Source organism: Notothenia rossii (assembly GCF_949606895.1).
Source record: "Notothenia rossii genome assembly, chromosome: 2".
Lineage (NCBI taxonomy): Eukaryota > Metazoa > Chordata > Actinopteri > Perciformes > Nototheniidae > Notothenia > Notothenia rossii.
Genome location: NC_136904.1, coordinates 46696792 through 46722232, shown reverse-complemented (window position 1 = coordinate 46722232; position 25441 = coordinate 46696792). Strand labels below are relative to the sequence as shown.

Here is a 25441-nt window from a genome sequence, read left to right as displayed (position 1 = left end):
TTCATTTTTCTTGTAAAATGGTAGCCATTTTGTCAAAATGGCTATCATCAATATTTGGTAAGCACACAAGTATGTGTAATTGTACAATACTTATCACCTCTAGCACACTTATCACCTCTTATCTAGCATCCACAAAAAGACAAATTATGGTACATATTCAATGACGCTAATGGTAAATAGCGGCCATTTAAAAAAATGGCCGCCAAATCTGCTACGGGGAGAATCTTAAATGCCTCCATATCCAAAATTGTTCAGAATGTATTAATCTACATGTGTGCCAATTTTGGTGCTTTTAGAACAATTTGAACAATTGGTCTGCTATGCCGCTGGGATATAACTTTTACCACGTTTGTTACAGACAATATTCAGAGATAAATAGTAGCAGTTTGGGCTTTGTCCATTCATGGCTTTGTAAGTGAGGAGCAGAACCTTAAACTGGATCCTGTAGTGGACTGGGAGCCAGTGTAGTTGTGCAAGTATGGGGGTTATGTGTGCGTACCTTTTTGTACCGGTGAGAACTCTGGCTGTACTGTTCTGGACAAGTTGCAGGCGGTTGATGGATTTGATTGGGAGACCGGATAGGAGTGCATTGCAACAATCTAGTCTTGAGAAGACGAGTGCATGAACCAGTTTTTTGGTGTCATCAGTTGAGAGTGAGGGCTTCAGTCGGGACATTTTTTCAGGTGAAAGAAGGAGGTCTTGGTGATGTGTTTGATATGGGCTTGGAAAGACAGAGTGGGGACAAACCTTACACCGAGGTTGGTGACAACGGAGGAGAGAGAAATGAGCTGACCATCAAGGGAGGGGCTGATGTTGGCGGCCTTGGCAAGCTGGTCGGTGGTGCCTCCGTCTTGCTGCTGTTGAGCTGGAGGTGGTCATCCAGTAGCGGATGTCTTCCAGGCAGGTGTTTAGTGTTTGGATAGTATTGGTGGTATTGGGTTGTGTTTTGATATAGACCTGGGTGTCTTCAGCATAGCAGTGGAAGTTGATGTTATGTTGTCTGATGATATGACCCTAAAAACAGGATCGGCCCCAGCACTGAGCCCTGTGGGACACGGCATGTCACTGCGGTGTCGTCAGACCTGGAACCCCCCAGAGACACTTGGTACTTCCGGTTGGTGAGGTAGCAGGAGAACCACTTCAGAGCCGTGTAGGTCTCGAGGCGGTGGAAGAGGAGGATGGTATGGTCCACTGTGTCGAAAGCTGCACTCAGGTCAAGTAGGACCAGGATGCTGGGTGACCCAGAGTCGGCTGCCATCAGCAGGTCGTTGGCTACTTTTATTAGGGCTGTTTCTATGCTGTGTGCAGGGCGGAAACCTGATTGGAAGATCTCATGCATTTTATTGTCAGACAGATGAGACTGGAGCTGTGCGGCCACGACCTTCTCAAGTACTTTGGCAAGGAACGGGAGGTTGGAGATAGGTCTGTAGTTGGAGAGGAGTTCTCGGTCGATATTTGTTTTTTTCAAAAGTGGGGTGACAACTGCTGTTTTGAAATGGACAGGCACTTCACCAGTCTGTAGTGACTTGTTGATGAGTGTTGTCAGGAAATTAACCAAGGTTGGCGAACAGGTTTTTAGCAGCGGGGTGGGTATGGGGTCGTGGGAGCAGCTGGTAGCCTATGCAAGCTAGCAGTGCAGATGACGTCACCTCGTTGAAGCTGCAGAGGGTAATGCCGTTGATGAAGGGAGAGCAGGTGGGTGGGGTCCGAGCTACTGTTGAGGCTGTAATGGTTGCTCTGATATCTGCGATCTTGGTCTGAAAGAAAGCAGAGAAGTTATTGCAGAGTTCTGGAGAGGCAGCTGGGGGGCCTGTGTTGGTGGAGTTGAGAAGGCCGTTGATAGTGGAGAATAAGGTTCTAGGATTGCTTTTGCCGTTGTCTATTATTGACGAGTAGTATGAAGAGCGGCGTTTTTTAGAGCAGTAGCATAGGCGCTTTGGTTTTCTCTGAAGGCCAGTAGGTGGACGGCGAGAGCCTGCTTCCTCCATAGTCTCTCCATCTGTCGACCGCAGGTTTTCATGCAGCGGAGGTCGTCCGTGAACCAGGGGGAGGACCGTTGGAAAGTGGCTTTCCTCCTTTTTTCCGGAGCCAGGATGTTGAGCGTGGTGGTCATGGTGTCGTTGTAGAGCTCAATCATGTCGTCGGGGGAAAACGAAAGGAGATCAGTTGAAAGGTTTGGTGTTATAGATTTGAGAAAAAGTGGAGTATCCAGATTATGGATGTTTCGGTACTTCATGACTCACAGTGAGGTTGGAGGATGGGATTGTCAACGTTAGGGAGATAGCCTGATGGTCATACACTCCAAGATCAGAGATGTTTAGGTCTGATGCAGGTATGTTTCCGGTGATGATGAGGTCAAGTGTGTGACCATGATTGTGGGTGGACCCATGTACATGTTGTGTCAGATTTAGTGAGTTGAGTTAGGACAGGAATTCGGCAACCATGGAGCATTTGGGGGAGTCCACGTGTATATTAAAATCGCCTAGTATCACAATGTTGGAGAGAGTGGGACATACTGAGGTGATGAAGTTGAACAATTCTGGGATGAAGGATGAGTTGGATTTTGGAGGACGGTAGACTAGTACAACTGTCAGTGATTTGGGTGGAAAACATTTCAAAGCAAGGCACTCAAAGGACTGAGTATGGGGAATAGTCAGTGGTTGGAGAATAGTAGTTTTTTTGTGCAGAACAGCAATGCCGCCACCGTTGGTTGCCATGAGCACGGGCTTTTTCGATGTAGTTGTATCCAGGAGGGGATTCTTAACTTAGGTGGAAGAAAACACCCTCTTTATGCCAGGTTTCAGTTAAAAATATCAAGACTGAGCCATTGTCGTCGATAAAATCATGCATCAGAGCAGATTTCTTAGAGAGAGACTGTGTATTAAAAAGTACAATGCTTACAGGGGTTGTAGAGGCAGAGGCTACCACACGTTTTTGCTGAGGACGGAGTAAACGATCGTTTATGGAAGATTGTCCACAGCGCGAAGCAGATGGTGACATTGCGGCAGCGTTCCGATGATACACCCGAGATGCGCCAGTGCATCCCTCAGTCACGAGCGACGGGATGCTGCCGGTGCTCCCGTAGTAAACAAACTTTCGCCGTGCGCTTTTGTGGATGTAACGCGGGCGAGATATAAAATCATCTCCTTTTTTGGCAACAGAATGTCCAGGAAATTCATGACAGTTGTAGGTGAGGAGTTTCGAGGATAATTGTGTTTTATTTCTGGACTGTCTGAGAAGTCCCCAAGAGATGCTTGGTGGAGGCAGGGAAATCCAACAGTGTCTCAGAGGTTGAAGAACTGGGCAGAAAATCCACAGAGGCGATGACCTAGCTGGCTAGCTACAGCGTAGCAGGTATGGAGACTTCAGCCGTATCACAGGTGGTAGGCTGTGAAAATTGTCAGGCTTGCAAGGCTAAAAACAACGAAGCTAAACGAGACAGTGTTAAAACACCGTTTTGAGAGAGTACAGAAAAGAGAATAAAACTCGGTTAAGGCTAAAAATAAGTTAAAACGCAGATGGAGAAGCGGCAAACAAGCAACGCCAGCGTCCTCTCCCGTCTTGACCCGGAAGTCCCTCAGTGGCAGCCAGAATTCTCTCCATGATAGGAAAGGAGATTTCAAACTTCCTTTATAACCTCCTTTAGCTTAGGAACCACTGGACCTCCCTTACCGAAAGGAGAGGAGAAAATGCTGCCCCACAATGCCTTGCAGCCGCAGCATTTGCAGTCACACAACAGTCGGCCGTTCACGGAAACAAACGATTATGACGGAGAAATTATATCATGAAAGTTACGGTGCTTATTAAGCATTTTAAAACGTATGTGGTAAGTTGCCAAAGTGCTTTGTTTTGAACGTTCATCAGTACTATAATCAAAAAGAGAAATATGAACGTTAGTTTTTACTGAAATGATCAAATAAAGTCAACATTTCACTGAGCTGTGTGGGGTTTGTTCAACTTTTAAAAGATGTTTGAATGGTGATATACACAGTGATAGATGTTAAAGACTAATGTTTATAATAAATACATTTGTATTGATTTTAAGATCTTTTCATAGTTCATACAATCATACGTATTGGGATCATTTGTATTAATGTGGACCGGGGGGAGAGGGTGACGAGCATAAGTTTAACTTTCATTTTTTATTTCAATACCAACTTTGGTCATGAAGAATATGTTTCTCTGTTGTCCACGTTCATAAAGCATAAAGCAACAGCATCAGAGCACGGTGCAGAGTCTCTAGATGAGTCCGTCGTTCTTATTAAACATCCATGTTGTAGTCCGTTGTATAGAAAACTGTAGTTTCCATAGTTTCCCCACAGCAGCAGACGCACAAAATGACGTCCGCTGGCACATCATAAACACGTTGAATAGTGAAAGTGGATTCTCTAAAGCAGTGGTTCTCAATTGGTGGGTAGCGACCCAAAAGTGGGTCGCGGACCCGTTTCAAGTGGGTCGCAGATGTGTGAGTGAAGAAAAAAAATTAATTCCTTCTTTTTTTTGGGGGGGGGGAATTAAAAAGTCCAACTTTTAATTTGAAGGCCCGATTTTCTAACGCTGTGCATGCAGTAGGCGTTGGACTGGAAGTACCGGAGACCATGAACGGTTTTGAAAACTTCTGTCACGTAGTGATCATCTTCTCAATAAAATATATTTGCTGATGTTTTTCCGAGTCTTCTGGCCTTTGATCAGAATCAAGATTGTTGCCGGAAGTCCCCACGGAGAATAACTTTGCAGTAGAACTCTTCTTTATACATCCATGGGTACAACTTCAGATACAAATGAACACATAATGAAATATGACCCCCGGTTTGATGATTGACAGGTCACAGAACAATGGGGGGCTATCTACCCTTACCCACAATTTAAAGTATTTCACCCAGACTATCTCCTCTTTACTCTTCTCTCTGAGTGGAGCAGCAAGCTGTCAGAACAAAGTGAAAAACAAACAATGGCATAAAATATTATTAATATGACGGGTAGCAATAGATTTATTTATTTTCTTCTCAGTGTACCAGAATGGGTAGTTTATATGTTAGTATTTCAAAAAATCTCCTGGGGGAGAATCCCCCAGACCCCGCTGCTGGGGTTGGGTTTTCAGCATGTGTGCCTTTTTATATAGTTCAGCTTTGATTCCATCATCTCATTAAACCTTTTTTAAAAGCATACTTTAGTTCTGTGAAGGGATATAAGGGATATATGCACTGTACTTCACTTTAATTAATAATGTATGCTGAAAAGAGTACATTTTACTGCACGATTTTTTGTTGAATAGATTTGAGTGGTTCAAAATTTCGGGTCGCGATTTATTGACTAAGGAAAAAGTGGGTCCCGAGGCCTGACCAGTTGAGAACCACTGCTCTAAAGTACCACAGTCTCTTCTCCTAAATCCTTTTGAATTCTCCTATCCACTATCCCTTAACCCTGTGACGTTTCACTCAGAGGTCAAGGAATAGACGATAGGGTTAGAATTTAGGAGCTGATTTTTGGATTATCTGACCGCAGCCAAAGTGTTTCATAGCTAGCTTAGCACTGAAATATATGGATGTTATGTGACAGTATTTCTGAGAAAAAGTCAGCTGAAATGGTGGCATAGTTGCCACTCCTTTACGTGTCGACAGCATGTTTGAACGTATTTGCAGCAGTAAATGTGGCTGTTTGGCCACTGACGTTCCCATAACAACACCTGAATTTAAATGTGCAACCTCTTTTTGACAGATTTTTGCAAGAAATTATAATTCTTCTGAATGATATTCCTATTGACAGCTAGTTTCTATGTGAACATTATGAGATGGACAGCCAGAGAGAATAAATGAAAAACAGTTATGAAATACTATATGACAAAACAAGAATACAGTTTAAGTGATTTGTAAAATATCCATAAAGAAAAATCTACTTACAGTTCTGTTTCATATGGGTGTTGAGAAATGTATCCATAGATCTCTTAATTTTGCTCTCAAAGTGCACCAGATTGATGCTTTTAACTTCAATATTTAAAAAAAAAATCTTCCTGGGGGAGCATGCCCCTTGAGGAGGTGAGGACCCCCTTAGAAGAGGTGAGGACCCCCGTAGAGAAGGTTAGGTCCACGGTGTTTACATGCTTATTTATACAATATGTGTGCTTATGCTAACATCATAAGACACAAGTTGGTTCCGTGTTGTGTGTAGTGAGAACGCGCTAGAGTGAGGGGGGCCCCTGTGACGAAGGTAACTTCGTCACTGTGGACTGACGGCTTCGGGTCTTGTAGCTCAGCACTTTAGTTAACAGTTTTGCATTTTATTAGCGTGATTGCACAGTACCGTTTGGCATGGCATATTTGCACATTTTATATAATTTATACTAATTATTGAGATAGTATTTATTAAAGGATTAAACTGTATTAATTGAAATGCTGGTCGGGTCCTCGGCTCCGCCTGACAAGATAGGGGAGTTAGCAAGAGCGCCGAAAGTGCTTATGCTGGTGTAGAATGACAGCGGTTAAGAATAATCCGGGTGCAAATAATATGTGAGGGTGTAGAAATCATAGCGTTAAGTGGCATTAATTGTACAAGTGCTGACTGCGTTTAGTTGGGTTTGTATGTGTGTAATTCTGTTCAGTTATATGTTTGTGTTTGAAAAGTGTTCCCCCTCCTGTTATGTTTGTTGCTGGATTGTGTGCACCTGGTGCCCTATGTTGGCTCCTCCCCCCTCACCTGTGTCCTGTTGGGTTGTGCATTTAGGCTCTGGGGTTTTTCTGTTTGGGGGAGTGTGTGTGGGATCCTTGTGGCTGCAGGATGTGTTCAGGGAGAACAGTAGGATTGAGGCTGTGAACTATGTGCACATGATTTTAATAAATGCCCACACCAGGTTATAATTTTGGACGTTCTGCCTCTGTCTCATTACTTGGTCGGACCGCTCAATTGTCAGCTTCACAGCCCCCAAGCCAAAGCTCGCTTAGGGCCCCCAAAAGTCTAGGGCTGGCCCTGGTCTTTGCCCTCCTTGGGAATCATAGATATTATTGCTTCAGACCATGTTTTGGGAGGTTGGTTCTCCTTAAGAGCATAATTAAATACTCTTTGCAAAAGTGGTGTGATCTCCTTTTGAAAACATTTGTAAAACTCCCCCGGGTACCCGTCTATCCCTGGTGATTTATTGTTTTTAAACTTCTTTATAACTTCTTTAATTTCCTCCTTTGTGATTGGTTCCACCATCATTTTTTACTCTTGTTCACTTAATTTAGTTAAATTCAATCCACCAAGGAAGGTTCTAATTTTTCCTGCTTTATCCTCTACCACTGGCGAGTCATAGAGTGCCTTATAATAAATAGAAAAGGCTTCCGCTACTTCTTTAGGGTGAGTCACCATTTTTTTCTTGGAGGGACTCATAATCTTCGGAACTATCCTGGTTGCTTGTGTTTTACGTAACTGAAATGCTAATAGCCGACTCGCTCTGTTTCCTGATTCACAATATCTCTGATTAGCAAATCGTAAAGCACCTTCGGCTTTATATGTCAATAAGTCACTCAAATCTCGTCTGCATCGGTCAAGAGCTTTCAGGGTGGATTCTTTTTTTTTCCTTATGTGTTCTTGCTCCAAACTCTCGTATGCAAGTTTCTAAATCTAATTGTTTCTTTTCACGTTATTTTTTCAATCTCGAGGAGAGGGCTATTATTTTTTCCCTTTAGAAGTGCTTTAGCTGCCTCCCATACTGTTGATACCGAAACTTCTCCATTATCATTATGTTCCAAATAATTATAATATATTATAATAATTATTATGTTATTTAATAATGAAACATTCAACCTCCAGTATCTATAATACTTCTCCTCTTCCAACCTGATTGACATTACCACTGGTCCATGATCTGAGATGGTAGTGGGTTCAATGTGACAATCTGTGACTTTATGGGCATCCTGTTTGGAGACACAGAAGAGGTCAATTCGGGAGTAAATCTTGTGCACTTTTGAAAAAAATGTAAAGTCCCTGTCTCTAGGATGTTGTAAGCGCCATATATCTGTGAGCCCAAGTTCCTCTATCATGTTACATAATGCTTTAGCTTTTCGTGTTTGTGGTCCTAGTACAGGTGGTTGTTTGTCAATTATTTGGTTCATAACACAATTAAAATCCCCACAGACTATGATTATTCACTTTGCGTTTTCTGCTAGAAGTGTTGCAATTTCTTTAAAGAAGCCGGGATCTTCTTCATTTGGAGCATATACATTCAAAATAGTTATATTTACATTCCCAATTGTCCCCACCACCAAAACATGGCGTCCCTCTTTGTCTTCAAAGTATTGCTACTGAGCAATTCAATCTCTTCAATTGACTGATCATTTTCTTCCTCTTTATGGGGTGGTTGATTCCTTTTACATTATAACTAATACAATTCAATGTATTCATATTATGACCAGTAATTTAAATGAACTATTAAACCTGCATTGTGTCTTGTTCTTTGTTTCAAACCCCACTTCAGTGTTTTGCCAACTGTAAATCGAAATCCAGGTGGTTATACATATGTTTGCCGAACAACATTGAACAATAATAACCAATAAATGATAGAACAGTATTACACTTTGCAATAAACAATGATGAACTTCCAAGTGCCTGGTAGAATGCCTCCAGTAGAAAACAAAAAATGCATCGCACCCCCCATATGAATTGGGCAGAGAGCTCCAGCTCTCTGGGAAAAACGCACAAAGTGCGCATGCAACGGTCCACCAGGTTGCCCTGGTTTGTAGTCCTTGTCGCCTTGACTGCAATACTCTAGCCAGAGTTTGCGGTGTTCGCTCCCCCCCTCCTCGTTCAGACCCTATTCATATACACAGCTAAATATTATCTTTGCCATCTTCACTTCTTTTATATCAAATTATCCATATCCGACAAATTATTATCATGAGTCAATCAACCCCACAGTCCATGTTATATCCCCTGTACTCGCGAATTATCACTTTACTCACGACCCTTCAGTCATTAATTCCATTGTCTCCGTGAATGATAGCTCTCACGTCTGTGGGGTTCAATTGCATCTGGTTCCTCCTCCAATTCTCCTGGGTCGACCACTTGTCCTGCGTCAACTCCCTCTCCAGTATGTCTCGTTCCTCAATTCTTGCGTCGACTCCAAACTCTTTCAGAGTCGATTGTGCCTCTACCAGTTTGGGGAACACCCTCACTCCCGTGGCCAGGAAAAGCTTCAACTGTGCAGGGTATGGTGACTGAGCCTTGATATTCTTCTCCTTCAGTTGCTTAAACACCTCTCGTACTCTCTTCCTTTTTCCTTGCAAGTCCGGGGAGTAATCCTGATCAAAGTACACCCTCTGGCCCTCAAATTCAATGTCTCGTTGTTTCCATGCCTGTTGCAGTATTATATGTTTGACACTGAAATCCAAGAATCGTACAATGATGGATCTCGGCGGGCATAGGAGCTAGGGCTCTGTGCGCTCTTTCAAGTTTAATTTCCGTGTCTCCCGGTACCTTTAGCTTTGTGTGTAAGAGTTGTTAGAAATTAAAATCAATGTTTTAATGGGGAAATGTAGTTTAAACATGCCGTCAGTTTTAATGCTCTTTTATACTGAAAAACCAGAAATTCTTGTGCACAAGCAGTTAAGCTTTTATTCTGAAAATCCTTCATCTACGGTTAGCATTTAGCATGTGGCTAATATACGATTTCCTGAAGAGGTGAATTTAGTAGCGAAATGATATGGAGTGGTGCAAACCGAAGCCTACTGATTTAACACTACAACTATAGATGTCGAGATACTACCATGCTGAATATTAAATGAAGGTACAGTTTATTTGAATACATTATTGTTTACAGACGAGAGTAGCATGTGACAACATCCGGAATGACCGGAAACCAAACGAGCCGAGAAGTATTGTTTAGAGTATTGATTACAGCGTTTAGAATGTGTTAAATGAAAAGTGATGAAAAAGAATATGAGGAGAAACGGCGTGTTAAGCATATATTGAATGTGAAAAGAACCTATCCTCTGTTTAAATGCAATAACGGACATTGGAGACGAGGCGAGCCGGCTGGCGGGGAGGAGCCAGCAGAGGATATATAACAGCACCGGAGGAGAGATCCATTCTCTTCTCTTCCCTATCGAGGAGCGGATCACAGCTGTTTGTCTGACTGAACAATATCATGCTTGTGACCAACCCGCGCCTTTTTTAATTAAAGTACCCAATTGAACTTTCACAGAGACTCCATTTAGTCTCCTTTTAAAGCTTCTCTCCTGGACGGGAGAATAACGAACATAGTTAACAGAGTGCGGTTATGAACGACATCATGTCGTCCTTCTGAGCTCCCTCTCTTATTCCGTACAGCCTGATATTATTGCGCCAAAGTCGTTTTTCCATGTCATGGCATTTTGCTGCTAAACTAGCCTCTCTCCTGAGTAAGCAGCCCACAGCCCTTTCTTGACGTATGCTTCTGTCTTCCGTGGCGCTCACTCTATTCTCTGCCGTTGTTATTCTTTCATCCAGTTGCACTATTTTGTGTTTTATCTCAGTCATGGACGATTCCAGTCTGTTAAAGACCCAGTGAAGTGCATGTTTTTGCACCAAAATGAAATGGCAGTTTCATTCCTTACATATCATTGTGCCTGTTCATGGCTAAAATAATTGTTAATAATTCATAATTAATGAATTAATGAATTATTAATTTTGCCGTCTGAGCCAAACGGAAGTTGCAGACGATAGTGGCTGTGACGTCACAAGATGTACCCAGTTGCGATTGTAAACATGGCGGAGACTTTGGAAAGTGATACTAGTGTGAGAGAAATGATTGATTTGGACAGCTTTTCGGACAGGATAGATGAGGAAAGTGATCAATTTGGTGCACTTTGAGGGCAACATTAAGAGATTTATGGATACAGCTCTCAACACTCATATGAAACATATATTTCAATAATCAAAAAACATTGGAAGGATTTCTTAACCTATTTTATACAACTAATATTACATAGATGGAAATATTTGTTTACATAGGTGACCAAACCCACTGAGATAACTTAGGCTACAGTTTACCTCCCTGAGCTGACGTTATCTCTCTCAGTCCCACAGGAGAGCACTCTCCCTCTCCTTATTGTTGAAACAGCTAATCTCCGTTAGCTCCGAGCTAGCACCAGATGCTAACGACAACCCTGTAACTCTCTCAGTCTCTCTTTCTCTCTCTCTCGAATCGACCAGTGGCCTTTATTTATCATGATCAATCAAAGAATCTACGAAACAATGACACCAGCCAGGCTCACCTTCATCTTTTGGGAACAGAAACATCGCCACTTCGGCAGACTTGACATTACTACAGCCAGCGGCAATGCATCGTTTCCCCTGTGTTTTTCATCCCTCTTTCTTCACAGGTTTTCTCGATTGGCAATCACTTCCAGTCGACTCCGACACACTTTCGATGAAAATACTAGCTCAAAAACGTTGAGAAATTCGACTTTGAAAAAGAGAAAAAATGAACGGTGGTGAATGTGAACGGTGGTGAATGTAAACAGTGCGGCGGCGTCCATCTCGTGAAGTCACGCAGTAGATCGCAAGCCACGCCCACGAAGGCGAAGGTCGACTGCAGATTTCCCCGGCAAATTCAAAACTCTTCAAATTCGTTGCTATTCCAACATCTTTTGATATGGGTTCCAATGGACAATTTTGGTCATTACTATACGTATTAGCATAACAGATCATGCACAGGTGCACGCTTCACAGGGTCTTTAAGTGATAGCTTAGTGTCCTTAAAGGACTCACTGTTTTCTTGTCTGAGTTTTCTCAACTCCGCTAGCATCTCTGATTCACCACCTGTTGGTTCGCTGCTCATGCTACGCATGCTATGCATGCTGTCCGTTAGCATTAGCTGCTTCTGGCTAGCTTTCATTTCCTCCTGTTTTCCTGTTTTAGCGTTCTTCTTGGTTTCTCTCTTGCCCTGGCTCATTGAGTTGGGGATTCTATCCTTCAGTCTAGTGTTCATTCGTCGGATATCTCTTGGGTTTTGACTATTTTAATCACGGGTCTGACGGAGCTGGGAAATCAAGCGTCTGCTATCGCCATCTTTATTTTTCTCCCTGCTTATGTAGGTGCATCTCAATAATATTGAATATCGTGGAAAGGTTCATTAATTTCAGTAATCCTACTTAAAAGGTGAAACTCATATATTATATAGATTAATTACACACAAAGGGAATTATTTCAAGTGTTTATTTGTTTATTTAGCTGATTACGGCTTACAGCAAATGAAAACCGCAAAATTCAATATCTCCGAAAATTTGAATATTACACAAAACCAATACAAAAAACTGATTTCTTTATACCAAAATGTCGGCCTTCAGCTCGTCTGCCTTGTTGGCTCTGGTGTCTCTCATCTTCTCTCTTGACAATACCCTCTAGTTTATTTACAGGGTTCAGGTCAGGCCAGTTTGCTGGCCAATAAAGCACACTTACTGTGTTACTGTATTTAAAATCCTTTTTTTGTATTGGTCTTATGTAATATTCACATTTTCTGAGAACCTGAATTTTGGGTTTTCATTAGCTGTATTTCGTAATCATCAAAATTAAAACAAATAAACGCTGGAAATAATTCACTTTGTGTAAAATGAATCTATATAATATATCAGTTTCACCATTTAAATTGAATTACTGGAATTAACTAACTTTTCCTCGATATTCAAATGTATTGAGATGCACCTGTATACAGTATACACATTTAGTTCACATATCATAATATGTTAAGGTGTTATAATGTAGGCCTTTCATTGTAAGGTAGGTCACTGTGATGTGTGTATTATTTTCTGTGGCATGAAACCATTTCTCCCGGTCCTGATGAAGTCATCCCGACTCTCATCCTGCCCCATTGACTGATGGGTAAACAGATGACTGTGTAAAGTATGTTGCCCTAAATGAACCTCAGCAACCCTTCAACTCCATCTTGATCACAGTGACAGTTTCAATCCCAAGGTAGAAAAACAATTTATTTTGAGTGCTGAGCAAACCCACACGCCATTTGACGAGGGGAAGATTTCAGGGAGCGTATGACAGTTATTTGCCTCTTGAATAACACTTTTCTGAAATGTACAATCCTACCGGCTTTTTTTTCTGCCTCTATGATTTCTATCTCTCTTCCCCCACTCCACATCTGTTACATAAGATGTCAAATAAATTCATCCAGCTGCAGGAACGTGTTATAGAAACAATTATATATTAGTAATACAGTATATAGTCGACATTCTCTGATTAAGGTTGTACCTTGTCTTTTCAACATAAAGACATATTTCGTTAGTGTAAGGCAGCAGAGGATGCGTCATAACCTTCAGCCTCCACTGGAAGAATCGGCTGTGTGTTGTGATATATTTATTTTAATGTCACCTTATATATTCGTGTGTGTTAAATTTGAAGGGACAAAGTACATTTTTCCTCTTTAAATATAGAGAGGTTTTTCATATATTCCTGAAACGATGTCCCATTTTAGTAAAAGTAGATTAGCGCAATAGTCTTTTTCTTCCACTTTTATGTGTAATCAAAAGGGTGTTTTTTTTTGGCTATTTGGGGGTAGGGAGAATACAAGTGACCTGTGACCTCTGCCTTGCAGTTCCCAGACATCTGGAGAACAGGGATCTTTTATTCCCATTTATAAAATGTATTTCATCCCAGTAAAAGCGGACGTCGAGGTGAACGAAAGTTCCCAGAAGCCTTTAAGCGGCAAGAATAATTAACTGTTGTTAAAGATATGCAGGATAAGAAAGTGTGTGTCTTTTGGAGCAGCTACATGTGATTACTTCTCAAACTAGGTGTGTGGGTGTTTTATTTGATTTCTCTGTTTTGTTCTTTCATGTGTGAGTACTAAAATGCTACAAACATTGTTGAGAAATTAGCTTAAACATGTTTAATTACTCTATATGAAATGGAAGCAGCTTTTCAGGACAGAGAAGAGAAGGCGGGGGAAGGAGACATTCTCCATTATATACAGCAGGTGAAAATATCAGGGAAATCTACATATCTTAAAAATATATGTATGTGTTTAATTACTTTGTATAAATAATAAGCAGTCTGTGGAAAAGAAGCTGGAAATATACAATGTGAAACCTTTTATTTGAAGTAAAGATGTGAACAATAGCTCAAGTGGCTGGAAAGGCTGCAGGACAAATGAGTGTGTGTTCTCTATACTGGGCCTGTGTGAAGTTTGACTATTTGAAAAGCATCTCTAGGACTGCTTGAGAGCAAAGGTAATGTTTTCCTTTTTATTATTTGATATGAGGGTAATTTACATGTATTACGTATATTTAGCCAACTATAACAACTATATCTTAAAACATATTGTTAACTTGTGTGTAGTAACCTGAGGGGGGAAGGTGGCCACAGACAGAGAACCATATAGGTGAATGTGTGTGTGCTGGCTGCAAGATGTGAGATAAGATAAACAAACTTGTTATTTGGAGTCGGTCCGTGCCGGAAACCGAAAGTGTCTGTTTTTCATCAAACTGAAGAGACTTTTCGTTTCCCGGGTCTCCTGGCTGGCTCGCGCTGATTGGCTACACACGCCCTCGTGTTTGCCTCTAGCAATGGATGAACCCACAGGGGAGCATCCACACTATGCCTCTTGTGGCTTTTTGTATGAAAGGCTGTGTTTTCCTTTGGTTCGCTCTCTTTTTTCTTCAGGCTGACCAGAGAGTAGGACAGGAGAAAGAGCAGGAAGTACTTCCTTTGTAATTGTATTGTTACCTGTTATCATTAAAGCAGATTATTGTTTAACTTGTATCCTGGTGTTTCTTAATCCCTTCTTTTATGATTTTACCCAGCTCACTAAAACGACACGCGGAGCCGAGGTTGGTTTTAAGCATCCCCTAGCTCCATCAGTGTACAGAGGGAAACATGCCTTTTGTTAGCCGGGCTTCACTGAGGGTCCATCAGCAAACAACACACTGCTTTCTTCCTTTATCGGCCTGCTGAGAGCAGCTCAGACTTCAGATAGAGACTGGAGAAAGGCAGAAATATAGAGAACATGAAATAATTTGCGAGCAATGGCAGACAATATGTGAAGGCATAAAGAAAGCTTCTTAAATTATTTAGCTATTCTCCAGTCTTCTGAAGATCATTTGAGTCCATGTTGGTAGTGTTCAGCCCTCTGACACCTATTTATGATTGCAAAAACGTTGCTGTCTTTAAACTCTAATAACTCCACAATGGTGCTGAAAGAAGAACCTTTACTCCTCCTCCTGATTCTCTGTATGTATATCATCACTTTTCATACACCATCTTTGTTGGTGATGTTTCAGAATCAAACAGCCCTATTGGCTCCAGTGGCCATGGACACACAGATTTGAGTCGTGGATATACACAGGCATCAGAGAGAACAGAAGACAAACACAAGCTGAAAGAAATGAAGATAAGAAGATCACATTAAGTGTAGTGACAGAAAGAGGGTGAAATATGTCCCAGAAATCCTTTTCCACAGCTGAGGCCGGAGAAAATAAACTTCAAATCATGTTGAGGAAAATGCTGCTGATGCTTCATGCTTTTTGAGGATGAGCATGTACACGGCCCAAACAAATGGGCATAACTTAATATCAGGGTCAAAACAAATGTGTGCAACTCTCTATGTTTCCCTTTTTTCTTGATAATGGTTTACTGTGTTGGTTTTTATAAAATAATCAAAAATTTGATTTTAGTTTTGATGGACTATTATCCCCTACAAAAGTGTTCAAACGTATTTATTGAGTGATAAACACAATATTGAGTGTGATGAATCTGTGGATGTAAAGAACTTGATAATATTGCCAAAATAATAATTAGATAATGACAAAGGTATGCTAAATCCAAAAGGTGTTAAAGTGGGTCTCAGAGGGTTAAAGACGAACAGCCTTCAGCCTGTCTGAGCTTCAAATATGTGTAGTTTGGCTGGCTGGTCATTTCATTCCTGTGATACGCAACAAGCAGTAAGATGAACAGGAGCTTCTCTGTGGGACAAGACGTCTCATAGCCCGTAACTTGAATCTGGTGTGGACCTGCCTGAACTGTTCTTGAAAGGAATCAAACTTGGCACAAAGATAAAACACTTTTTTGCCAAACATGAGAAGGAGAATCTGATGTGGAGTTTGTGGTGGAGTCTGATCCTTCTTCGTCCGACCCTTCCCCTGAAAGTGGAGAGGACACAGAGGATCCCATCCCGTAGCTGCGCTACATCCCTCTGCACTATCCTATCCGGAGGATCGTGTCCATCATGGCAGTGGGTGGACATCAAAACATTTTCAAATCTGGTTTCCCTCTCACGAGGAAACGCTGCGCTACATTCCTGCTGCCCGAGGTTTGGTTTCAGGGCCCAGGCATTATGCCATCACGAGTGGCATAAATAAGAATTCATGACGTGGAATCCTTCTTTGATTTATTCTTTACCCCTGAGATCATCAGCAGTATTGTCGACATGACACACTTGCATGGGGGACGTTCGGTGGCAAACTGGAGGGATGTTGATGCCACAGATGTTTGAGCAAACATTGGATAGGATAGTGCCGACGAATGTAGCGCAGCTACGGGACGGGATCCTCTGTATCCTCTCCACTTTCAGGGGAAGGGTCAGACGAAGAACGATCAGACTCCACTACAAACATCTCATTATTTCTCTAAGCATGGCTTCACGTGGCGGCGCAACGAATATTCTTGTTACTCCTGGGGCAACCTCTGGTGCTATCATCCCCTTTGTGGTGTGATGGAGGAGGAGATCACTAAGCACTTTTGTGAACATCAGGCTTTTTCCATCTAAAAGGTTTTGTAGTCCTTCATACGTAGTCCTTTCAGCCACAGACTGAGATCACCCATAACCACCACACAGCACCACAGGAGGTCTTTCCTCCCAGTGGCAATCAAACTCTTTAACTCTTCACCCCTAAGTAAAGGGCACTGAGAACTTCCACACCAACACTATGTGCAATATACTGTAAGTTCCATCACTGCAATACACTCGCTGCTATATATATAACTATGTGCAATATTATATTATTATTATTAGTATTATTAATAATGCTATGATAAAGTGCAATTACGTAACTGCCACTACGTTTTAATTTTTGCACTATAACTACTAAATACTGCTAATAATAATTGCATTGATTGTGTGACTTTCTATGTTTCTACGTTTTATGTTGTCTGTGGATGTTTAATTGCTCTTTTTGCTGCTGTGTTTATTGTGTTTATTGTATTTTGTTACTCTGGCACAACAATTTCCTTCGGGATAAATAAAGTCTTATCTTATCTTATCTTATCTTATACATCTCAACCTCATCACCATCGTGTTGTTCCTCAGCAGCTCCTCTGCAGTTCCTCAGCAGCTCCTCAACCTCGTCAGCAAAGGACCTCATCGATTCCTCTGTATCAACGTGGGATTCGGGGCAGAATTGTTCCTTCTTCTCTGCCCCCATCCGATAAATGAACTGTTTGGCAAAAAAGTGTTTTATCTTTGTGCTGACTCCTTTCAAGCACAGTTCAGGCAGATCCACACCAGATTCTCCTTCTCAGGGTGTTTCTGTTTCAGAGGATGAGTCCTGCAGCTGATGTTACGGGCTGCATGAGACCTCTTGTCCCACAGAGAAGCTCCTCTTCATCTTACTGCTTGTTGCGTATCACAGGAATGAAATGACCATCCAGCCAAACTACACATATTTGAAGCTTTGGCTTTGCAGCCAGGTATTTTTATTTACTTAAAGGACTGTAGGTATGGCTGTGTATGTCTGTTTGCTAAATAGACATTATCAAAGGACTTTGAAGTTACAAACCATTCAAAACATCGAGGTCAAGCTGGGTCAAGACCATACATCTGTTTACCTCTAAGACACATGAAACAGCACAAATGAAAAACAAAACGCCATGAGAGCACACTTAGTCCTGTCTCATTCTCACACACAATCACTCACACACATACAGTACAAGGTATAAGGAGGTTTAATATGTAAGAGTGTGTATGAGTTTGGGAATGAGGAAGTGAGAGAAAAAGAGAGAGAAAGAAAGGTATGAGGCGAAAACTGCGACTTGCTGTAAACCAAATCTACTGTAAATTGTTGTCTCTGTACACACACACTGTACATCCAGACCAGGGGCGCAGCTGCCCTGTGTCAGGGGGGTATGCAGCAACAATTTTGGCGCCCCCCCCAAAAAAAATGTTTTTTATATATATATATATATATATAGTAATAATAAATAAATAAGTCTGCTGGACATGGCCTTTAAATAATAAGGGTTTATTTTAAAGCATATCAGCCACTGTAGGTCTACCATCATTAAATAATAAACAAATTTACACATTTACAATCATTATAATCAATGCAACATAAAACATTAAAACATTAAAATGCAAAAGTAAGCTTACAAAGATCCATTAGAACACACTCTGTTAACAACAACCACAGATGTAAATCACTTTATAGCTAACTCTGGTACCTGAACTGTCTTGTACACGGCCCCTGACAAATAAGCTAATAAATAAAAAAAATTAAAAAATGATGTAGCTTATGTAAAAATGTTGCTACCTGAGATTGTAGTAGAGCACTCTTTAGTTGCTACTAAATCGTAACATGGCGTGCCTTTGCACTTGCCCATTTATCTAGTATTGCATCGAATGAAACAGTTCGTGCCACACTGTTTTCAATTGAAATGACTGCTAATTGGGTTAAGCGATCATTGCTCATGTTGGAACGAAGGTATGTTTTAATCAGCTTTAGCTTGCTGAATGATCTCTCGGCAGAGGCAACTGTTATAGGCATTGTCAGGAAAACTCTCAGGGCTACTGTCAGATTTGGGAAAACCAAATCAAGGTTCTCCTGTAGGAGGACATTTAGTTTATCCAGAGCCTTTTCATGCCCCCTAAGTAGACGGCTTGCTGGGTAAATTTCCTGAATGATATCCCTTGAAACATCATCGGTAGCCAGTGCATATCTTGTCACTGATTCCTCCAACTCAGCTTTTGTCATGTGTTCCATTTTGTAAATGAACTTAAACTTTTCGGACACAAGCTGAAGATTGCAAAATCTGTCAGACAACTCCTGAATTACAGTGTCAACAATAACATTAAAAACCATGCACCTAAAATGGGTCTCAGGTTCCTGTTCAAAATGGCCAGTGCTTGAATCATCTCCATGAAATCTCTTTTGCTTTCTGCAACGTCTTTCCTTAAAGTCAGGGGAAGCATCCATCTCAATGGCTAGTCTGCGTGCAATGTCAAGGGATTTCTGAAACCCCTCCTCTCTATACTTACAGAAGAATTCTTTCAGAGAATCGATCATCCTTATGGCAGTGTCCATCGAAATGTTCACTGCTTGCATTGCCTTGCTAACAAACGTGATCTCTGACAATAGATCATACCAAATCAAGAGGCACATCAGAAACTCCATGGTAACAATCTCGCCAGAGAGCGACTTTGCCTCTGAGACTGTTTTGCCGTCTTTTTCCACTTCCTCAAGCTTTTCCAAAGCGTCAAGAATCCCCCCTAACTGGAAACGCACAGCTTTGACAGAGTCTATTTTCGCCTCCCACCTGGTTTCACTGAGAGGCTTTAGAGTAATGTCCACAAACTCTTTGAGGATATCCCACCTCTTCACCGAAGCTGAAAAAATGGTGTACAGTCTCTGGATAGTGCCAAAAAAGGTAAGACACACTCTGTTTGATGATGCAGCATCACATAGGAGAAGGTTGAGACTGTGGCTACAGCAGGGGATAAATAGTGCCTCTGGACACTTCTGCTGCACCAAGGCTTGAACACCTTTGTGTATACCTCTCATATTCGAGCCATTGTCATAACTCTGTCCCCTACAATTCTTCAACTCCAACCCCAGGCTATCCAGCACCCCAGTCAGTGTTTCTGTGAGACCTTTACCAGTTGTGTCCTTCACAACTATGAAGCCAACAAAAGACTCATTGATGGTGGCTTTCTTTTTGTCGTCCGTATGAACATACCGGATTATGACTGAGGCCTGCTCCTGCTTTGAAATGTCAGGAGTGCAATCCAACTCCACAGCAAAGTACTTGGAGGCTTTGACCTGGGCACAAATTTTACCAAGTACACAGTCTGCAATTGAATCTAAAAATTCATTCTGAGTGCACCAGGAAAGATATCCTGTGGTTTTTTTAGCCGCTACCTTTCTAAGATGCTCTGCTAGTGTGACATCATATCGTGCTATGACCTCAAGGACACCCAGAAAATTTCCATTTTTAGGATCTCCTAATGTAGCATTCTTCCCCCTCAGTGGCAAGTTCCTTTCTGCGAGAAAGAGTATGCAATCGATGACTCTCGTTAACACGCTTCTCCAGTGTGCCTTTTCAGCTTCTATGGCTTTTTGCAAGGTACTGTCAATTGTCTTACCAAGGCGTAAGCGAGATGTTAATTATTTCCACAAAAGATACGCGTTGATGTGTAAACCACTGGTTTCATGGTGCTGCAGCGTTTTTGAAAGACTCTGCCAGTTATTATATCCCACCACAAAGCGTGTGTCAACAACGCTAGCTCCACCGAAAAGTTTACACGCAAAACAATACACCTTATTCGTACTTTTAGAATACAGTAACCAATCTCGTGCAACTTTCTCTCCATTTGACATTGTGCGAAAACAATACGCTTTCGAAAAACACCTTCTAGACTTCTCTGATCTTGGATATGGCCCATCAGGACATTTGTGTGGGCCATTTTCAACAACACACTGCCTAAATGAGTCCCCAATCTGATGTGGTGGTGGCCAGTCTGATGGATCTTCTGAGTAAGGCCTTGACTCAGCCCTCTCCTCTTCACCTCTCTGTTCCACAACCTCATCTTCACCTCTCTGTTCGACATTCTCTTCCACCTCATCTTCACCTCTCTGTTCCACATTCTCTTCCACCTCATCTTCACCTCTCGGTTCGACATTCTCTTCCACCTCATCTTCACCTCTCTGTTCCACATTCTCTTCCACCTCATCTTCACCTCTCGGTTCGACATTCTCTTCCACCTCATCGTCACCTCTCGGTTCGACAATCTCCTCAAATTCCACCTCTGTGGTGAGTGGCTCTCCATCTCTGTCTGCACTATTATCCCCAAAAAGGACACAGTGAATAGGTTGGTCAACAGAACTTCAAACCATACTGGACATTGAGTTTTGTGTGGTCAAACTAATAGAACTCCTACTACCTGACATCATCACTGGTCTCATCTCTACTTGATGCCATCGCCGACCTCATGTCTGTCTCATTCACTCCTTGCCTGTGTTCTTTTCCACTAAGATATATTGTCAAACAAACATTATGAAATAGATTTTCCATATTAGTTTTTCCTTATTAATAATATTAAAATAATATTAAGAAATGAATCTGTTGGTATCAAGACCCCTACACTTACACCTAATGTTAGACCTACCTGTTGCCTTCCCCTGTCTTTCCTGAGCCACCATCCTCACACCTGAATAAAATGAATTCACTGTTAAAGCAGCTGTCTAAATTAAATTATTATATCAGCCCAGTGATAAGGCAACTTAATAATAAAAAAAACAACACTATTATGCCGTGTAAGGTTGTGCTGCTGTTGAAAGTACATTCACATTTTGGATTTTAAAAGAACAAATAAAAAACACTATTATGCCGTGTAAGGTTGTGCTGCTGTTGAAAGTACATTCACATTTTGAATTTTAAAAGAACAAATACGGAGAGCTACTTAGCACAGACCTGTAAAGAGATGTGACCCTGTAATAACAGCTTCTGTGTCACCAAACAGATGTATAGCCTGTATGTCTGACAGCACAGCTAACATAGACAGCTAATGGCAGCACAACATATTTAAATGATTCCATGGTTAGCTATGTTTTCCAGCTTCTTGACATTTATTGTGCATGCTACCTTATATTTACCAGTTGTTATTTTACCTTAATACAATTTGGACGTGACATGCATGGGGTTTAACCAAAATCTAAATGTAGCTATCAGAAACATCGGTTTGCATTAAAGCTAGCCGTAAACCACACTTCAGCTGCTAGTGTTAGCAAACACTAGCCAATCTGAGAACAGTCTGTTAACATGAACTGACATTTGCAAGCCTCTTATTTGGTAGCAAATGTGTGCATGATTCCATGATAAACCAGAGTTATTGCATTAGTTATGTTTTCCAGATTCTTGTCATTTATTGTACATGCTACCTCATACTTTCCATGTCAGCGCTGGCGCAGCAACATTGGTTTGCATATTCTAAGCTAGCCATAAACCCACCCACCTTTGGCTGCTACATGCCCAGTGTTAGCATACGCTAGCCAGTCAATATTTCCAAGCACAGACAGACGTCACACTTTAAATCATCCTATTCCTACCTGTTGCCTTTCAACATCCACTTATTTAGCTGTTGTCGCATCCCTTGACACGCCGTCTCCTTTTCCCTCTTTCTTTTTCTATTTTCTGCCCCCGACCGCTTTTTTGGTTTATCCATGATTTCTTTTTGACGTTAACTCACAACGAGCGCCTGCTCCTCAGTGTTCACGGCGTCCCTGCTCGTGCTCCCTCCTCTATGTCAAAATTCTATGATGGAATCTTATGAGATAGGGCGCCCTTCTCTAGCATATTACTCCTCTAAAATGTTTTAAAACCTTAAGGAAATGCAGAAACTATTTAGAAACATAAAGAAAATACCATTTTATTTTTATTTAATTTAATTTTTTTTTTTTACCATCGCTTGTTGGGCGCCCCCACTGGTGTGGCGCCCCTATGCGTCGCATATAGTGCATACCCACTTTTTGCGCCACTGATCCAGACACACACACACAAAGTGGTGTAGTGGGGATTTTTTTACTGGGTGGACGGGCCGGGTGGACGGGGGGTAGGGGGAGGGGAGACACTATTTTATAGATCTTATGGCTCCGTTCCTTTCAAAGAGCCGTTCAAAAGAGCAGTTTTTTAAAAGGGGGCGGAGTTACTAGGTTTATCTGTGAAATAATCACCAGGATAATGATTGACTGTATTGCCAGACCTAATGTCAATAATCTGCATTGTAAACATGACACAAGGTGGCGCCATATCCATGTCATTCATGTCAGTGAATGTACTACTTTGAATTTACCCTCTGTATGTGTAAATTAAGTTGGCTTGCCTTGAATGAAATTCATGCAACTCTTAATATTAGATACTGTGTTTTTAAGTGGCGATGGAGATTATTAGTTGACCCTGCTTTAAAGGATATATTGCCTTTACAAATGGTGCGCTTTATCACTGTCTAGGTTTTGGTTGAAGTGCATCCAAATGCTGCTGCGTTTTCGCGTTTGGCTCATTTTCCATCTGAAAAACACGCTGTCTACCTGTCCTGTACCACTTGTTATGACTTCTCTCTCGCGTATTCCGTTAAGACCCACCTCATCTCACTCCTCGTGCTGAAACCTACCAACCAGAGTAGGGGCGGGTCTTCACAGAATACGTTTGGGGAACAAAATCAAGCTTTTTAAAAGGCGAGGGGATTTTGGCAGTGAGTGCGGACCAACGATTGAACGATAAAAAGAACGGCGCTCACCAAGTACGACTCGGTTCCCCTCGTTCGTACCAAAGAGCCGTTCAAAATAATCGGCTCGTCCGCGACCGACACAACACACACACACACACACACACACACACACACACACACACACACACACACACACACACACACACACACACACACACACAAACACAAACACAAACACACTTCAAATCAAGTTGCATAAATGCTTGAGCTACGTTTTTATTATAATTACTGTGAAATCTGCCTATTATGTTTTCGTCATTATTACAACAAATACAAACTTGCAACTGATAACACTGGCAATGATTTTATATGTATTAGGCTATTAAAAACAAATAAGTGGGGGTACGGCGTACCCCCGCGTCCAACGCCCACTACACCATTGCACACACACACACACACACACACATTTCTCAGCTGATACCACTCTTCCACATCCATACCAACACACCTACATCATATGAGTTGCATACATGTATTCCAATGGCTGTCAGGGCCCCATTATACAACAGGCAAATAAACCAATAAATGACAAGCAAGTAATTCAATGGTAAAATGTCACATCTGGTGATATACAATAAAAAGGACAAATTTAACTATTTTCCTCCAATATAAAACCCTGACAATACAAAATGCATGATTATATACCGGTATGGCGGAGAGATCAAAAGATGTGGTTATAATGGGAGTGGATGGGACACGAGTGGCTAATGTGTGAGTTTTTTGTTTAATCTGATTCTGTGCAAAAACTAATAATGTACCAAAATAAATGTTGTTGCTAATCTTTGACATATCCAAGACTGTGATAAAAAAAAGCCGACCCCCCCAAACATTTATTATATGGAAAATAATTGTTATTCAAATTTGTTATATAATGTTTTTCATAGAAAACTCAAATTCATGCTTCAAACTGGCAGTTAAAGGGTTACAATCCTGAAAATAATTTGATATTTGATATTTTTTTGATCAGGACTGAGGTTGATTGAAAGATTTAACCTCAAAAAGTAAAAAAATATATTAATCTGTTGTCATTTTGGAGCAGTTTTTGGAAGTGGACATTTTTGTCCCGAATGACTAATGTGTGAGTTTTTTGTTTAATCTAATTTTTTGCAAAAACTAATAATGCAAAAAAATTAATTGTGTTGCTAATCTTTGACATATCCAAGACTATTAAAAAAAAATAATAGCCAGTCCCCAGATATATATTATATGGAAATAACGTCGGGTTACGTATTGTAACCCTTGTTATATTAGCACAGGCTCCACCCTCTACTGGACTCTATGGGTACTACCTTATCATGCAAGCATTCACCTACTGAGATTTCTATAGACGTAGGCCGGCTCTGGGGGCGGGCCTATGCGCGCACATCTCACCGTATAAAAAGGCCTCACCTCCTGACCATCATCCTACACCACTCTTCAGCGAGCGGTATAGGACAGACAGTGCCCCTGAGTAGAGGGGTAGAGTTAATATAACGCCGGGTCACAATACGCGACCCGGCGTTATATCTCTCACAGGCTCCGCCCTCTACTGGACTCTATGGGTGCAGTGGGCGGAGCCCCGATGTATACACACACTGTCGTCCAGCACACCGTTCCGCCTCACTGTTCCACCTCACTCTCCCTCCTTTCTGCTTTCTCTCATACGTGAGATAGTTCTCAGTGTCACTTCCGCTCGCTGAAGAGTAAAGGATGATGGTCAGGAGGCGAGGCCTCCTTTTATACGGAAGTGAGATGCGCGTGCATTCAGGTAGGCCCGCCCCGGGGCCGGCTACGTCTATGGAAATCGCAGTAGGTGAATGCTTGCATGATAAGGTAGTACCCATAGAGTCCAGTCGAGGGCGGAGCCTGTGAGAGATATAACTAATTGTCTCTGTTTTTATCATGAAAAACAACAGCGGTTTCATGTATTGAAAATAGTATTTAAAGGGTTAAAATCCTGAAAATGATTACATTTTTGGTATTTTTGATTAGGGCTGAAATTGCTTT

At 41.5% G+C, this 25441-nt stretch overlaps 1 protein-coding gene across 5 annotated transcripts in view; it reads right to left on the bottom strand.

Moving 5' to 3' along the window:
- LOC307029305 (uncharacterized protein) overlaps positions 1–24040 on the bottom strand; it is a 33453-nt gene extending 9413 nt beyond the window's left edge. Inside the window, exons 1-2 of one of the 5 annotated variants that reach the window (XM_079665148.1) lie at positions 22278–24040; positions 21338–21379 (exon numbers count right to left, since the gene is read on the bottom strand). The gene's annotated coding sequence lies outside the window, so the exon portion shown is untranslated. Of the gene's footprint in view, positions 1–499; positions 14713–21337; positions 21380–22277 lie in introns of those variants that run through there. The other 4 variants (XM_079665150.1, XM_079665147.1, XM_079665149.1 and 1 more) reach the window with 4 other exon arrangements.
- Between the last annotated feature and the right edge of the window lie 1401 nt (positions 24041–25441).